Below are 19,243 nucleotides of genomic sequence, written 5' to 3'. Positions count from 1 at the left end.
TATCAAATCATGTTAAATGAAACAAGATTATCTGCTGTATGCTCAGATGTGGAATAAAATGCTGTGCATTGATGGTGAAGCTATCTAGGTAATTGAGGAAATTTGTATGTCTGCTATTATTTTTAGAGTTCCTTAGATATTAGTTTAACATTATTCTGTATTGATGATTTTTAAGGAAAGTCCTTAAAAATGGGGATTTGTCATGCCATCTTGCTAGTCATTTGAATTTCTTTTCTTTCTTTGTTTCTATCCTTTACTGTACTTTTATTGGTTTTTCTGATTGGAAAGAAGATAATATAGACATTCTTTATATATTAGGGTCATTTATGTTGTGATATTTTCCTCCAGTCTGTTATTTTCTAAAATTTCTTTTATAATGTAGTTATTTGCTACATATAAGATTTTAATTTTTATGAAATTAAATAGCTCTATCTTTGCTTTGTTACCTGCATGGAAAGGCTTTTATATTCCAATAAAATAAAATACCTTTTTTTTTTATTAGTGGGAACTTTTCAGTTCAGTTTAATGACTTTTAGGATAAGTAGGTTTACCTCTACTAAATTTTTAAAAGTGCAGATTATCTTGACATAGGACTTCAGTTTATTTTTGCATTGAAGGGATCACAGCTATTATTCTGTTCATCCATAACAAGATAAATTGGTGGTTTGCTGCAATAATTTATCAACGTATTGATGAACTAACTGTAGTCTGTCACTGGTTTGGTTTGGTTCCCACAATTATTGATATGATTTACGTGTATCATTTTTGAAAATCTTGTTTCTATTTCTACTCTCTCACCTCTTATTCTCCTTTTAATTCAATTTTAATTTTGTTTCCATCATTGATCTTTAGCAGAAACTGTTCTTATAAAGTTCATCAGCCACTTGCTTCTTGTCAAGTCAAATGTATACCTCTGTCTTATTTTACTCAACCTTTCAGCAGATTGCATGGTTGAAACAGTCTCTTCTGTGACATTAGATTTTCGAAGTAGGTAGATTTTTCTCTTAGGATGACCCTTTCTCTAAGTTAGGGGGAGTTTCAGGACAGGAAAGGGCCTCTTTTTTTTTTTTTTTTTTCCCTAATAAGCACCCTGTCCTGAGTGATATTATTTATTTTGTGAATGTAAAGAGCAGCCGTAAGTTGATATCCTACACATGCATCTCTTTAGCTAAGACCTTGTCTTCATCTCTATTTCATATATCCACCTGCCTATTTGGCATCTTCTCTTGAATACAGCAGTATATAAAAAGGATAATACATCACTACCAACTGAGATTCATTTCAGGAATACAAGGCTAGTTTAATCTTTAAAAATCAATCATTGTATAACAGTCATCTCAGACTTAACACATCTGAATGGAACTCATGATCCTCCCACTATAACTGAAACCATGTTCTCCTTGTATTAGTAATAGCAGCATCCAGTGTTCCCTCTACCCAAATCTAGCCATGAACAAGCCCTGTTGATTACCTCTCTAAGTGATACCTGAAATCTGTCCACGTTCTCTTTCTCCGCTGCTACCCCCAGTCCACGATATCATCAGTTCTTCCTTGGACTTCTGTAAGAGCTTCTTAATTATACACCTCACTTATCTTGCCTTATTACTATCCCTTCTCTACTCTGTTATCCATATAATATTTTTGAAAACTAAAATCATATTATGTCAGTCCCCTTATTTAAAATTGTTTCAAGTCCTGTATGACGTATTTTCTTCAAACATGCTACAGAGTTTCCTGTCTAAGGAGTTTTACACATGTTCTTCCCCATGGCTGGAATGCTGCTCCCTGGCTCTTTTTAGATTTAGGGATCAATTTAAACATCCCATTTCAGAGAGGGTTTCCTTGTCCATTTATCTAAATTAGTGGCTGACCATCATTTTATGCTTCTTTACTCTCCACATCACACCCTATTTTTATTTCCATTATAATTCTTATTGGAATCTGAAATTTTCTTTCCACTTTATAAAGTATATAATCTTAGTGAGGGCGGAGACCTTGTCTGATTGTTCACTGCTGTACCCTCAACATCTAGCATGGTAATCCCTCTACAATAGTAAGTGACTTAAGGAAAATCATTAAGTTAGAATCTATAAACATGACAGATTATTAGATAACAGTTTGTTCCCACAAGGAACCTGCCTTGCAGGTGGGAGGTAGAACATATAAATCATAAGTTGAAGAATAATATATGGTAGTATATTAATGCCAAATTATTTATAAAAGATTGTGAAATCTAAAAGATTGTGAAATTATTTCTAAAAGATTGTGATTTTTAAGGAAATTCTTCTTTTAGTGATGGGAGGTAAAGTGTTAGCTGGGACTTGAATTAGGCATAAGATAGAAAAGCAGTAAAGAGTAGATTGAGGAGAAGTGTTCCAGACAGGTATAGAAAAGGAGCTGAGACCAGAAAGCTCAATACCTTTGCCAAGTGCAGCAAACAGGAGGAATAGTTAAGATCAGGAGTTCTCAACTGATAGGGTGGGAGGGATGGGTAATTATTGCTCCATAGAAGTAGCTGTTGTCGTCACAATAATTGAACAATGCAACCCGTGTTCAGTGGATGAGAGCTTGGCATTTACGTGAGCAACTCTAATGCAGAGGGAGGCAAACTATGGCTTGGGGCCTCCTGTCTGTTTTGGTAAATAAAGTTTATTTGAACGCAGCACTCCCACTCATTTATGTATTGTCTATGGCTGCTTTCTTAGACAGAGTTGAGTACTTTTGACAAACTGTATGATCCCCCAAACTTAAAAGTATATGCTATTTGACCGTTTCAATAAATGTTTGTCGATCTCTGCTCTAATACAATAAACAATTGTCTCATGTCCCACAGACTTTTTTTAAATGTCCTACTGGGCATTCATGCAGGTGAAAAATCTGTTTATATTTCTGAGCCGAAACCCAACTATTTTGCATATAGACAAAATATGCTCTACACAGATTTAATATATACCAAACTATCCAGGAATACAACTACAGTGTAAAACATGGGAAAATTGTATTTTGTTTTATTTAAAACTTTATAACTTATTCATACTTTGGAAAAACTCCTTAGTGGTAGTACTGCTTGTGTTATTTAATTCAATAATGCAGTACCCCACAGTTTGCATTTGTAGTGGTTGTGCTTATGCTGATTCTGTACATAGATGTGGGCACCACTCTTCAATGTTTTCCAGTATAGTTGTGTCTACTTACATATTTAAATACTTTGTTTTATTATAAATTAATTTTTATTTTTTGTATTAGTTACATATAGATATAAATTAATATATTTGAAATTATATTTATATATAAATATTTGAAATTATGTGTGTGTATCTTGTTATATATGAATTCCATTTCATAATAGTAAAGGCAAAAAAGATAGTAAAATATTTGTTATATAAAGAGGGTATTGGGTTTGATGGGATTGAAAATGATTGACCGAGGTAGAACAATGGGTTTCTGTTAAGCTGTGGAGGAAGATAAGGTTAAAAGCGCTACTGAATTTAATTACACAATAGGCCCTGAATATGAGAGACGAGAGGAACAGGGATTCTGGGCCAACAAGGAAACAGAAGAAAAATGAAACTGGCCAGCAGGCAGGATTCCTGGTATGCAGGGTGTGCACTAGAATTAATCAACCTAACCTTACTGTTGGTGCTTGGACCAAAGTCTTGGTCCAAGGTGACAAGAAAGTTCTTGATGGTATTGAAGGATCCAGTGTGACAAGCAGGCCCATCAGTGGGAGGTTCAAGGGAAGAAGCCAGTAGGATCACATTGAAGTTGTTGATGATCTACTTATTCACATTGGCTGGGTGTGAGGCAAGTTCCTGAGGCACATTAAAGGTTAGGTTCTGGAAACACAGAGAAGCAGGGCATGCAATGAATCCTTAGCACACTGAGACCTGGCTTTGACTGGCAACATAACTTCATTTTAAGCCTTGAGATGAGCTTAGGAACTTGCCATCAGTTGCAATTGTGTTGTAGAATGCAGGGCTGTGTAGGTGGGATTTTGTGCTGTGGGTTAGAGACCCTCTGAAGACTTTTGAGCTGGCCATATTAGGAAGAAAAATCTGATATTTGGATATGATATCAATTAGAAAAAAAAGAAACTGGAAGCTGATAAGTCAGTCATTCAACGTAGTGCAGATTTGAAATTATGGGTTTGTTAGACGTTAACAACAAAGAATAATATTCTATAGAAAGAGATGTCAGAGCTAGATGAAGTATTGATTATAGAATGAGAGGGAAATGTCAATGGTTTTGAGTTTGAATGAGTGAAAAAATGGTGCCAGAGATAGAAATAGTTTGTGATTGCATGGAGAATTGCTTTTAAGACTTTACAGTTTTAAAAGGCTGTTATCCAATGTAATCTTCACATTCTAGTCCTTTGAAAGAGTTTTGAATTTTAATTTGTAGAATTTATATTGTTTATGGAATCTGTATTATAAATATGGAATTAAGGCTCAGAGGGGTTAGATGACTTGTCTAAGGAGCAGGATCTTGTACCAGCCAAGACCTTGTTAGATTTCAAAACAGGGTCATTACTGACATTTTGGAGTTATCGATTTGGGTTTCAGAGATTTTGGGCTCATGAGGCATCTGTATGAAAATGTCTTGTTGGGAATGCGGGAGTGTAGCTCACAAGAGTTTAGCATAAGTAATATATATGTACCATGGTCGTTAAGAAGTTGAACCAAGTATAACATTTTTGTGGAAGAGAATATTGAGTGAAAATGGAGTCAGTTACAAGGCAAGGTAGAAACTCTCATGGGAAGCTGGAGGTGATTTCTTTTATGTTGTACAGTGATGAAAAACAAAGTCAGAATCAAAATCTACTGATTTGTGTATGTTGATTTTGTATTCTGCAACTTTACTGAATCAATATACACAAATCAGTAGGTTTTGATCCTGACTTTGTTTTTCATCGCTGTACAGTAAAAGACAAGCCACCTCAATTAGTTTGCTAGGGCTGCTGAAACAAAGTACCACAGCCTGGGTAGCTTAAACAACAGAAACGTATTGTCTTACAGTCCTGGAAGCTGGAAATCAGAGAGCAAGGTGTCATGGCCCTCCAAATGAGGGCTATGAGGAAGGCTCTGTGCCAGCCACTCTCCTTAACTTGTAGATGGCAGTCTTCTCCCTGTTTCTTCACATCATTTTTCCTATGTATCTGTCTGCATCCAAATTTTCTCTTCTTGTAAGAACAATAATCACATTGGTTTAGGGTCCACTCAGATGACATCATTTCACCTTAATTACCTTTTTGAAGATAAACACAGTCCTATTCTAAGGCACTAAGGGTCAGGACTTCAATATGAATTTTTTGGGGGGAGACAGTTCAGCCCATAACAGCACTTAATGGCTTTGGGCCTTAGTAACCCTGTGTATTAATCCATGCTTGCACTGCTGTAAAGAAGTACCTGAGACTGACTAATATCTAAAGAAAAGAGGTTTAATTGGCTCATGGTTCTACAGGCTGTACCAGAAGCACAGCATCTTCTGGAGAGGCCTCAGGAAACTTTCAATCATCCTGTAAGGTGAAGGGGAAACAGACACATCTTACATGTCGAAGCAGGAAGATTATAGAGAGGGAGGAGGGTCTATATACTCTTAAACAACCAGATTTCATGACAACTCACTGGCTCACTATTGATATGACAACACGAAGGGGCATGGTGTTAAACCATGAGAAACCACCCCCAGATCCAATCACCTCCCACCAGGCCCCAACTCCAATATTGGGGATTACAATTCAACATGAGATTTAGGTGAGGGCACAGACTCAAAGCATGTCACCCTACTTGCAAAAAATAGCAGTTGGATTATGCCATCTCTTAAGAACTACCTTGGCATTTGTGGTTTTGATTTCCCAAGGAATCTTTAAACTCAGAATTTGGAATGTTCTGGAGATCAGGGAATGATAGAAGAATAGTTGAGGCCTTGATCACAAAATGACATTTTATTTTCCATTGAATAAAATATTTTAATGTCTTTTTAATAAAGTCTGACCTCAGGGTGAATTTTTTTTTCTTTTTTATAGAGGTAAATGACTCTAAGGCAGAGAAATTAAACTCTGGGTTAGTTTTTGTTACTTGTTTTTTTCTTGTCTTCTCATTCTGCCTTTCATAGTCTTACTTTTCTGCTGTTTATATCTGGAAGCAAAAGCCATCATCATTGCTTAGCTTTCCCCATTTATCCTTCTGGAAGTCCAGACACAGTAACTCCTCTGTGTATCTGGTGGTAGAATTTGAAATATTTAGGGTAATGTGGGAGACATTTGGGATATGTTCAGTTTTACATTGGCGAGGAAGCAGCATGGTGTGTTCAACTGAGATAGAACACCTGAATTTGAATTTACCCCTCTTCTGCTGTTTTGATCAATTTCTCATTTACAAAATATCAACAGCAGGAAGATTTCAGAATAAGAAAGCACCATGCACAGTAAAGTAGTTTGTAAGTGGCTACTTGCCACTCACAGGCTTACCTAGAAACTTGGATTTTAAGGCGTAGTTTTCACCTCAAGTGGAAATACTTGAAGCAACTCTAATCTAACTTGGATTTATGTCCAAAGATGTGCTTTGAATTTTATCTGTCATTGAGTAGAGTGTGTAATGGATTAATTCAAGTTCAGGCACTTTGAAACTCATTTTGTCCTCCATGGCAGCTTGGAGAAATCAAGTCGTAGGGCTCAGGGTCAGCCTTTCTGTTTTAATTTAGACTCATTGTATGGCATCATCCTGGTTTATGTGGAACAGATAAAGGGCTGGGAGATACAGGAGAGGTTTGAAAGGGAGTGAGTAAAATGTCTTAGGATATTTCATCTTTCAAACAACTTTTAAGTGTGTATGTTCTTACTCTCTGATACTGTATTCTAGACTTCCACATTTTTTGTTGTCTTAAGATTTTCTTAGACAAGGCATGAGGTAAGCAAGCCAGTTGTCTCCTTTCGTAGATTCTTGAATATGTGATGGTTTTCTTAGGTGAAAATTATGCTTAAAGAGAAATCTAGATACTCTAATAGGGAACAACTTTAAATTAAAATGGTAGCAGTATCAATAGACAGTATTCGGTGTGTACTTGCACAGCCAGAGCCTAGTCTCACCTAACACTCACAAAACCCTCTAAGGTAGGTACTATTATTATTGCTACTTTGAGGTTAGGAAAGTTAGGAATGGAGAGGTTCAGTCACTCACCTAAGGTTAACGCTAGCATGTGGTAGAGCTAAAAGCTGAAGTTGGCTAGGTGCGGTGGATCACGCCTGTAATCCCAGCACTTTGGGAGGCAGAGGCGGGCGGATCACCTGAGTTCAGCAGTTTGAGACCAGCCTGCTCAACGTGGCAAAACCCCGTGTCCACTAAAAATACAAAAAATTAGCAGGGTGTGGTGGCAGGCAACTGTAATCCCAGCTACTTGGGAGGCTGAGGCAGAAGAATTGCTTGAACCCAGGAGGCAGAGGTTGCAGTGAGCCAAGATGGCACCACTGCACTCCAGGCTGGGCAACAAGAGTGGAACTCCGTCTCAAAAAAAAAAAAAAAAAAAAAAAAAAAGCTGAACCTGAGCAATCATCCTGCAGAGCCTACACTTAAACATTATTCTCTGATAGATTTTATGTAGAAATTTTGAGTTCGTACTGCGTTTTCAGTTCATATAGAGGGTTGTCTTATTGCCGTTAAATCAAGGTTAGCAAAAAAGATAAGGATTTTGCGGGGGAACACGGACAAAATTTATTTTTAAAAGTGATAACACATTTTTCAATAAAGAAAGGAAGGCAGCATCCATATAGGACAAGGAAGGGTCAAAAAGAGGAAAGGAACAAATAGTTTCAACACAGTGTAACTCAGGGAAAGTAGAAACATGTAGAGGAAAAGGGGACCTCTCATGGTAAACTCTGTAGTATTGAACTTTTTGTTTGAGTACATTCTTTTAATACATGTCTGAGTCTTTCCATGTGCTTTATCTAACTTCTCACTCTTCCTTTCTCCACCCTTCTTTATGTATTTTTTCATTATTCATTCTATTAGAATTATATGGAAACATTTTAGATTTTTAATAAAAAATGTGGTACTAGGAAGGCAGAGGTGGGTATAAACTGAAAAACAGATAAAGGAAAAAAGGCAACTTCTTTTATTTCATATGTTTGGAATTAGTTAACCTGCTGGTAAAATAAATAATTTTATAGCTTAATTGTAAAATTTGTACTGTATAATTAAAATATTCTAACAGTACAGTAAATGTTATATGAATTATTGATATTTTATAAATTTGTTAAAGTTTTAAAATGGAAAATAATTTCCATTATTTTGAGTCATTAAAAATTTTAGTGTTTGATAATTTGATTCTCTACCTTACATTTTTCTCTTTTATGTTAATAGCCTCTTTATTTTTGTTGTTTTTCATTAACCATACCATTTTTCCTTGTAACTGTATGGTACAATTGCTTGTGAAGTTTGTATATATAATCGAGTTATAATTCAATTGATAATTAACCAGTGTAGGTTTCATTTCTTGCTTTTCATATTTGGGGTGTTGCATTAGTTTTCTAGGGCTTCTGTGATAAGTTACCACAAATCTGCTGACTTATTCTCTTGCAGTTCTGGAGAGTAGAAGTTCAAAATCAGGATACTGGCCGGACCATGCTTCTTTTAGAGGTTATAGGGCAGAAATCCTTACTAGCTTTTTCCTAGCCCCTGGTGGCTTCTTACAATCTTTGGTGTTCTTTGGCTTATAGTTACTCCAGTCTCTGCCTCCATCTTCACATGGTCTTCTCTTCCTGTCTCTATGTGTCTTCTTCTCTTCTTATAGGGACATCAGTCGTTGGATTTAGAGCCCACACTAATCCAGTATGGCTTCATCTTAACTTAGCTAATTATGTCTGCAAAGGCCCCATTTGCAAATAAAGCCACCTTCTGAGGTTCTGGGCTGACATAAATTTCTGGGAGACACTATTCAACCTGCTACCAGTGTTTATTTTTCTCAGTTTCACAGGGAGATTTGTAGGTAAGAGTGGACTGGGACCCGCATTGCACCTTTGAAAGCTTAGGAGAAAAATGTACTACATAGTGGTTTTGATAACAGTCTTGTTTGTTTTTTTATTACTGAAGTTTGCATGTAATAGACAATGAATGAATATAGATAACTTTCTCCAGCGTGATTTGTTTTTGTTTCTCTCTAGGCTCTTTTGTTATTGTTACTCATTTATTTGTGTTTTCAAGCAAAATATCATTCTCCATGGATGATTGGATGACTTATGAACTGTGGCTTGTGTAGAGATAGATTACATCTGTCAAGTTAGTAAGTGTGATTGAGACATTGGTAGTTAGTCTGGGATTGGAAGCATGGAGAACTGATATAATGGAGACCTCCAAAGCTACTGAGTTGCTGTGAAATTATAAAGGTCTACTTCCACATTTCTATACATTGGCCATTGGGATTTCAGACACATTTACACAAAGACAAAATGTTCCAGGCTATTCTGTTGGAGTCTTTTTTATCCAGATATGCTTTTTATCCAAGTATATGGACATGTTTTTTTTCTAGATATATCTTTTTTATCCTTGAGTAGATTCCAGGGCTGTCCTCTAAGAGCCTTTTTTGTCCAAATATATAGCTTTGAGGATTGAATACAACCTAAATGATAAGTAAATAATCATCTTTGATTGTAACTGAAATTATCTTGTCAATATTTGCATGCCTAGATACTTCTGACCCCTATCACCTTCCCAGTGGAGAGAGGACATCTGCCAAAAGAGAACTGAGGTCCTCTGTTCCCTCCCTCTTCCCTGACCTGGAGTCTCTTGCACTCAGGCCCCTGGAAGTTAGTTGAGAGTGTGGGCACAGATGGGAAGAGGGGCTCCTGGGACGTAACCTCCTTCTTTATTAGACTGGAGGGCTGTAGTAGGGAGAGGAAGAACAGACAAACATTTGTTTCCATTTGTGTTTTGTCAATATTGGTGTTTGGAATTGTTCATCCTCTTGTAATGATTTCTAAATTAACAAGTTGATTATAAACAGAATTTTTAGTGAAACATTATGTTAATGCAACATCTGACCCTATGTAGTAGGTGACAGGTTAAATTAGGTTTCTTCATGGGGCTTAATAACTTTTTTTAAGACTCAGAAATTCTTTGCTCATTCTAGACATTTCTGAATTCAGCTGTTTTATTGGCAAGTGTTTTTTAAGACACTGTAGTATCATTGTTGGAAGTATGTGAATCATGTATAAGCTAATTAGGAATCTAAATCAGACTTTAGAGATTACCTTGTCCAGGGGTTCCTCAGTTGCATCCTGGTGGTCTTCAAGCTGCGTGTTTGGTCTTACAGTAAATTTTAATAAACTGTATTAGTGACCAGAAAGAGGTCCAGGGCCTGGTTTCTGAAACCTGACTGCCTGGATTCCAGTTTGGACTTCATTCCCATCTAAGTGTATGATTTTGAGCAAGTCTTAAACTTGCTGTGCTTCATTTTCCATTTCTTAAAGAGAATGAAAATACTACTAAGCTTATGGGCTTGTTGGGATATTATATCCATTAAATATGAACATGAGGCCATAAAATAGAAACAATCAAGGAATAATGAAGATTTCTTCAATATAAAAATACCTTAACAGGTATTAAACTTTCAGAAGAACAGTTTCTCTGAGTTTGGGTTGTGAACTCAGAGAAATCTCCCAAAAGGAGATCAAGAAGAGTTATCATCTCTTATGTCTCTGAGAATAAATAATACAGTTATTTGAATTTTCTTCTATATTGTCTCTTCCATTTATTTCTGCCTGTCTGTTTGGTCTCTTTCTTATTGGAAGCATCCTTCAGCTACCTGGAGATCTTGTTAATTGTCAGCTCATATTTTAAAGTCAGACTTTAATATGCTGTTTGGGAGCTCTGGGTGCTTGGATAGGGAATGTTGGTTGGCAGGTTTCACTGTAATGTGATGGGGTGAGTGAACCAGTTTTTTTTTTTTTTTTTTTTTTCTTGCAGTATCTAAGGTGTCAGCATTTGGGGGTCTTTTCTTGGAAGGAAGCTTCAGTTTCTACAGAAAAGGATTATTTTATCTCCTGCCTGGAGGATTTCAGTTTGCTGCCTACATTGTGGGGATTGAGTAAGAGATAGGGGTTACAGAGTAATCTCAACCTTCAACATGCAGATTTTTATTGAATTTACCTATTTTCAGTTCACATTATGCAGTAAGTGTGAGAGAGACTAAAAGACACCCAAGTATCTAAGGCAAAAAATAATGGGCCTCTAAAAAGGCTTTGGCAGTAGGAATAGATAGGAGATATATATGTTTGGAAGGGACTTAAGAGGGACACTTGGTAAGACTTTTTATTTGACTAGACATGGAGCTTGACGGAGGTGGGATTAGTCAGTGTGACTTCCAGGATTTTGGATTGGGTAATTAGGTAGATAGTGGAACCAGTAATGAGTAACTGTGGTTAGGGATAGGGGAGGGAGGTGGAGTATAAGAAAGACAATGAGTTCAATTAATGAGTTTGAAGTCTGGCATTCATGTGGCAATTGTGTGACATGGTGGTGCAGTTTAGGTAGCAGGTGTTTGTTGTATCTAAATTGAGAACTTTACAAGTCGTATTCGAGTATATGATCTAGTTTAATTTTCTATTCCTTGAGGAAGGTTGATATTATCATCTTCATTTTACTAATCAAGAGGCTGAGGTCTAACAAGATTTTTTTTTTTGTGCAAAATCACACAAATAATTAAGTGGTGGATATGGAGTTCACCTTGAATCTTCTAACCAGTGCCTGGAACAGTGCCTGGCACATGATAGGCACTCAGGGTATGTTGAACGACTGAGTGAATGAATGAATAAACTCCCATGTTCTTTCTTCATATTCTGTTATATGGCCTTACTATTGGGACAGAAACCCATATGATGAAAATTGTACACAGATTCCTCTCAGGCTGCCCCAAAGTCAAAAGGAGAAATTGAGAAACCTCCATAAGCAAGGAGCTGGCAATTTTTCAGTCTTAGTGGATACTGTGCCTCTAGCTGTGTGATCATAAGCAATTACTTAACATATTTTGTCTTTAAGTTTTTCATTTTTGAAATGAAGTGGAAACCATATTATTTTAGAGCTTTATAATTAAAATAATATTACCAACATGAATCTTTTACCTGGAAAAAAGATCTATAATTGTATCACTATTATTCTTCATGTATATATGCAGTAATATGATGCACATTTATTGGGTTAAAATATTTTTAAACCCTCTAATAATCACCCTTTATGTCTGTCACTGAAAAAATTAACATGAATTGCTTGAAGCGTTTTTATAATTGACAGGCAAAAATTTTGTAAATGGAAGATAAAAATCCATGAGTCTAGACTGTAATTCTAAGTATGCTTATGTAAATTGCCACAATTGTTATTCTAAGTCTGAGTAATCTGATGGGTGTCTGCCAACTGATATCAACAAAAACTTGTCAAGTGTTAAATCATGCGATTAAAAACTATGAAAATCATATGTTTTCTTTTTTCTTTTAATAATTTTAAAGGATAAAGTTTGTTTTTTAAAATCAAGTAACTGAATTCTTGGCTACTTTAAATTTGTAAAAAATTTATATGACATTTTGTCCTATTTTGTCAACTAGAAATATAAATTGAGATATGATACTTTTATATTTAAGACATTTTAGGAGGATTACATAACCAGTTCTAATCTGAATTCATGTATAACTTCTAAAAATCCCATGGACTTTTTCAGTTCCTACTTTGCCAATCTTTAAAAAAAAAAAAATACTATCTCATTTGATTTTCACCGAATCTTGTGTTATATGTAGGTTTTAATACATCCAAGTTACAGATGAGGAAATTGAGGCCTAGATATAAATAAAATGTCCTGTGTTACAAAACCTGCCAGTAAATGGCTGTTATGATTTACACTGGGATTTTTTAAGTGAGGTGTTTGTTCAAAGAGAATACATTCCTCCATTCAAACTTTCTGGGCTAATGTTAAAAAATGATGAGAATTAATAATGTACTTGTAAACTTCTTGTCATGCTAGTAATTAACGTAGCTACTATAAGTTGCTTTAAAAAAATGTAACCCATGACCAAGGGGGTGTATCTAAAATTCAGTTTGACATCTCAAAATCGTTTAATGTAATACCATGTTAATAGAATAAAGTTTAAAAATCACACTATTATTCCAATAGATGTAAAAAAATGTTTGTTATAAAATCTAACACCTATTTATGTTAAAGGCCTAACAAACTTTGAATAGAAAGGAATTTTCCCAACATATACACATACAGTCATATTTGTGTATACTATCAATGAACATGTGGAAAACCAAATTTAGAATACAATACCACTTAAAATCACTTTAAATACTTACAATAAAAAAGAAATACCTAGGGGTAATCTAACAAATCATATTTAGAATTTTTGTACTGAAAATTACAAAATCTTGATGGAAAGAAATAAAGGAAGATTAAAATAAATGAAAAGGGGTACCACGTTTATGGATTGAAGATGCCGTATTGTTAAGATGAAACCTCACCCCACATTTCTCTGTTGATTTAATGTCACACCTGTCAAAATCCTAGCCAGCTTTTTGTAGAAATTGGCCATCTGAGCTACAATTATATTTCATATATTACATTATATGAAAATGTAATGAACTAGAATTGCCAGAACAGGTTTGAAAATGAACAAAGCAGGAAGACTTACACTACACAATTTCAGAAACTTTGTATAAAGCTACAGAGATCAAGACAGTATTTTATTGTTGTAAAAATAAACATATTGATTCATGGCATAGAATGGAAAGTTCAAAAATGAACCCTGACATTTGTGGGCAGTTGATTTTTAGTAAGTTGCAAGGCAATTCAATGGAGAAATGATAACTTTTTCAATAAATGGTGCTATGACAGTTGGGTATTTAAATGCAAAAAGATATACACCCTAATGTAATAACATACACAAATGTCAACTCAAAATTGATCAAAGACCTCAGTGTAGGAGATAAAAGTTTAAACTTCTGGAAGGAAATCTGGTAGAACATTTTGTGTCCTTGGATTACACAAAGATTTCATAGATATGATAGCAAAAATACAATATATAAATGAAAATCGATAAATTGGAATTGTCCTCTTAAAAAGGCACCATTAAAGAAATGAAAAGACAAGTCACAAATCGGTAGAAAATATTTCCAAACAATATATTGGGTAAAGGATTTATATTGAAAATATATAAAGAAGTCCAAAACTCCACGATGAAAGGACCCCCACAATTTTTTTAAATGGGGAATTTATTTGAATAGATATTTTAGCAAAGAAATATATGAATGGCTAAGACCATGCAATGGTTTTCACAATTGTTAATCATAAACGACATGAAAATTAGAAACCACAGTGAGCTATTACTGCACACCCAATATAACGGTTACAATTGAGGAGAACAACAATACCAAGTGTTGCATATGGAATAACTGGAACCCTTAAATATTGCTGTTGGGAATATCTGCTTATGGTACACCCACTTTGGAAAACAGTTTGGCAGTTTTTTAAAAGTTAAATATTAAATTACCATATGACCCAGTGACTTCACTCCTGGGTATCGTCTACCCAAGAGAAATGAAAACATACTTCCACATGAAGACATTTACCTAAATGTTTCCAGTATTATTAATGCAGAATAGCCAAAATCCAGAAACAAGTTAAATGTCCATCAACTGTTGAGTTGATAAATAAAATATGGTATATTTGCACAGCAGTAAAAAGGAACTAACTACTGATAACATGTTTGAACCTCGTAAACACTATACTAAGTTAAATACGCTTGGTTGTATATACATATATTTGTATATGAATACGCTTGCTTGTAGTCCCAGCTACTCGGGAGGCTGAGACAGAAGAATTGCTTGAACCCAGGAGGCAGAGGTTGCAGTGAGCTGAGTCGCGCCACTACACTCCAGCCTGGGCAACAAAGCGAGACTCTGTCTCAAAAAAAAAAAAAGAAAAAAAGAAAAGAAAAGAAAAAAAACTGTAGTATAAATAATAGTTAGGGTCCGAAGAATGTAAAACAAACAAACAAATCTGAGTTATGGCACCAGTTGCAAAACTCTGTATATTAAAAAGCACTGAATTTTATACTTACGGTTGATATATTTTATGGTTTGTAAATTATACCTCAACTACATTTTCTCCTAATTTTATTAAAATATATATTCATAGGTTTAGCTGAAAAAGAAGAAAATTGAAGTGTTAACATTAGTGATTTAATATCTTTATTTCTCTTTCTTCCAAATTCTCTAAATATGTGTTGTTTTTATTAACAGAAATAAAACTTTTGTTGACTGTAAGCTTCTGTAACTGATACCTCCTATTCTCAAATATCTTCAAATTTATTAGTAAAGAAAGATGTGTAATTGGTTGAATTATAGGACTATAATTACCGAAGTCTGTTGAAGGGAAAGAGTGAGATAGAAACCATGGGTAAATTAAAAGAGCTTTGAAACTGATGGAAGTGGTGGCCCTTGAGTACTGTTACGATCAGTCGGAAGGAAAGTTTCAGGGGTCTCCTGTTGATGCTGTGGAGCCTGTCCTGTCATTACAAAAAACATGAGCCACACTTTACATCAGAGCTTTTTTTTTTTTTTTTTTTTTTAAATTATCATTGCTGTCGATTTTTGACGAACAATTTTAATCACAAAACACTTGTTTAGCGAGAGAAAATAACCCAATATGAGCAAAAAACCAAAATAAAAACCACATTGTGGCCAGGTGTGGTGACTCAGTCCTGTAATCCCAGCACTTTGGGAGGCTGAGGCAGGCAGATCACTGAGCTCAGGAGTTTGAGACCAGCCTGGCCAACATGGTGAAACCCTATCTCTACTAAAAATACAAAAATTAGCCAGACATGGTGGCACACAATCCCAGCTACTGGGGAGGCAGGAGAATTGCTTGAACCTGTGAGGCAGAGGTTGCAGTGAGCCAAGATCGTGCCACTGCACTCCAGCCTGGGTGACAGAGCAAGATTCTGTCTCAAGAAACAAACAAGCAAAACATATTGAGTAACTTATGCAGCCAAGAAGCTGATTGTAAATGGCAACTGACAAGTTGAACTTTTATGATTCCATAATGGAGAAGCAGCCAGAGAAGCTACATCTCAGAAGAAGGACTCTCTTGCCTTTTTAAAGTTTTAATCTTCCCATGCCTTCCTCAGCTCTGCTTTGACCATCCTTTAAGGTCATGTTAGTGCTGCCTCTTCCCTGAAATCTTTCTGGCTTGCACGGAAACAGTCTTTTTCCTTCTGTGTACTTTTTGTTTGTTTTTGTTGTTGTCGTTTTGCTTGTGTACACTTACCTTTTAGCACGTACTACATTGTACTTTATGACACAATGTAGACTGTTGAACACAACAGTCAATTGTGTTCAATTATAAACTATTGCCAACTTCTTAGGGCTTTATGTTCTTAGGCTTGTGGTATGAATCAAGCACTGACTAGTCATATCCCAACTGTTTCCCTATTACCATCAAAATGGAACTAACCCAGAGTGCAGTTTGTGTTTCAATAGAATTTAAGCAATAATGAAAAGGGCCATACCAACAAACATATGAAAAAAAACTTATCATCACTGGTCAATAGATAAATGCAAATCAAAACCACAATGAGATATCATCTCTCGCCAGTTAGAATAACGATCATTAAAAAGTCAGGAAACAACAGATGCTGATGAGGCTGTGGAGAAATAGGAACACTTTTACACTGTTGGTGGGAATGTAAATGAGTTCAACCATTGTGGAAGACAGTATGGCAATTCCTAAAGGACCTAGAACCAGATATACCATTTGACCCAGCAATCCCATTACTGGGTATATACCCAAAGGATTATAAATCATTCTACTATAAAGACACATACACACAGATGTTTATTGTGGCACTATTCACAATAACAAAGACTTAGAACCAACCCAAATGCCCATCAGTGATAGACTGGATAAAGAAAATGTGGCACATATATACCATGCAATACTATGCAGCCATAAAAAAGAATGAGTTCATGTCCTTTGCAGGGACAAGGATGAAGCTGGAAGCCATCATTCTCAGCAAACTAACACGGGAACAGAAAACTAAACACTGCATGTTCTCGCTCATAACTGGGAATTGAACAGTGAGAACACATGGACACAGGGAGAGGAACTTCACACACTGGGGCCTTTCGGGGGATGCGGGGCAAGGGGAGGGAGAGAATCAGGACAAACACCTAATGTATGTGGGGCTTAAAACCTAGATAACAGGTTGATAGGTGTGGCAAATCACCATGGTGCATGTATACCTATGGAACAAACTTGCATGTTCTGCACATGTAGCCCAGAACTTAAAAAAAAAAAAAAAAAGTGCCATAGTGGTTTCTGAATGAAAAGAGTTAGAGATCACTGGTGTGGTCATGGAAGAAATGGGATTTGGACTGAGCCTTCAAATGCAGGTAGAATTCCTATAAGCATAAATAAACAGAGGAAGACATAACTGTTAGGGCAGCTGGCTGGAGTAGGACTAGTACTTCCACTCTACACCACCCCACACCACCCAACACCACCACCAGTTTGACTGGCATAGAGAGAATGAAATCTCTTGCTAGTAGGGTGTGTGGGTTGCTCCTGAAAGTTTTCTAATGAAAACGCTAGCTGCTAAGGTGTTCACTGTTATTCTAACAAAAAGATAATCTGGGTATTGTTCTGTGCAGTGCCAGTTTCTAGGACTTATTTTCTTTTCTTTTTTTTTTTTTTTTTGTGAATTTGTTTTTATTGGGGAACAAGGCACAGGGTGGAAGATGTCACCTTGGGCTGTGGTATGTCCCACCTCCCAGAGACTGTCCGTTTGCATTCTAATCTTCCTGGGATGCTTTATGAAACTTTTTCTTCTTCTTGGAGCTGCTCTTGCCAGCTGCCTCTTCAGGCCCACTGCTGACTGGCTCCTCTTTGGAGAATTTCCTCTTTTTCTTGGAGCCACTTCTGTGGCCTGCCTCTTCGGGGTCTTCGGGGTCATTAACTGTTTCCTCCTTGGGTGAAGACTTCTTCCTCTTGGGAAGACTGGTGCTGCCAGCGGTCTCTTCAAGATCACTACTCATCAACTCCTCCTTGGAAAAAGATTTCTTTTTCTTGGGTTTGGAGAAAGAGATAGATGGGTCTTCCATTCCATTTTTCTGAGGAACCTCCTGGGGCTTTTGCTTTTTCTTCTTTTTGGGTTTTTCACTCGTCTCCTCACACTCCTCTGGAGTACTACTGCTGTTTTCTGAAGATGCGAGGGCAAGTGCAGCCAGCCGTTACTTTTCCTTCTTTAAGCGTTTCTTCTCCTGTTTCTCCAGCTTCCTAGTAATCTCAGCAGCCACTTCCTCTGCCTGAACCATTGCTTCCTTCATGACATCCAGATTCTTTCGTGGTATCTCTCCAGTCTCATAGAAGGACAGTCGCTCTTCAACTTGTTCTCGAAGCTTCTCCCCAAATACACTCGTGGGCGCCTCAGAGAAGCAATCGATTTGTGAGGCAATACTGCATTTGTTTGCCAGGTATCAGGAGATGTGGCCTTTGTTCTTGGCAGCTGCTCGGCCAATGAAGGTGGAGTGGAAAATGAGTCCATATTTTGGTGTGTTACCCCTTGTCTTCAGGGCTCTGGAGACTTGGTCCCTTTGCTGGGCCCTGGGAGTCACTCAGACACCAGGAGTGGCCATCAAGACTTATTTTCTCTATACTTGTTGTTTGTTACTATTCCTTTTGTTCTTTGGGCATGAGTTTAATTATTGACACTGGATCATTAATGTTGCCAGGGCATTTGAAATGATTGGTCAGGAGACCCAGGGATCTGTAAGAAAATGTCATCCTGGGAAAGAGGAAACAGAACAAGATATTGAAGACTGTGTCCAGTTCAGGGATATTAGTAAATTCTGAGAAAGATTTGAGTATCTTCAGCAAGGGTGAGTTTGAGGTTGATAGGACTGCATACAGAAACAGGGAAGTCAGAAGTGGCTACAGTTTTACATCCAAAGTGACTGAATTCATGTGATATGTATGGAAACTGAGGTGATAACCATTTATCCCAGTAAATCACTGAATCTGAGGATATAAAAGCTGAAAAGAGCATTAGTGATGATGTAATCTGTTCCCACCATTTTACAAGAGAACAACTGAGTCCTAGAGAGAGTAGGTAGTTTGAAGTACCAAGATCAGGAGTGAAAGTTGTATGAGTCATCACTGTAGAGAAGATGTTCAGAGATCTGGCAGTGAATCACTTCTTTAAAATACA

General features: G+C 36.5%; 1 protein-coding gene and 1 pseudogene across 3 annotated transcripts in view; one reads left to right on the top strand and one right to left on the bottom strand.

Annotated features, from left to right (window-relative positions):
- The window catches only part of CDK14 (cyclin dependent kinase 14), a 589,453-nt gene that overhangs the window by 187,601 nt on the left and 382,609 nt on the right, over positions 1 to 19,243 (top strand). The gene's annotated exons all lie outside the window — the stretch shown is intronic.
- Positions 17,635 to 18,667, bottom strand: LOC103226580 (nucleolar protein 56-like; annotated as a pseudogene).

The sequence above is a fragment of the Chlorocebus sabaeus genome, chromosome 21 (genome assembly GCF_047675955.1).
Source record: "Chlorocebus sabaeus isolate Y175 chromosome 21, mChlSab1.0.hap1, whole genome shotgun sequence".
NCBI lineage: Eukaryota > Metazoa > Chordata > Mammalia > Primates > Cercopithecidae > Chlorocebus > Chlorocebus sabaeus.
The sequence above is the reverse complement of the archived record's forward strand: the minus strand, read 5'-3'. Positions and strand labels throughout refer to the sequence as shown.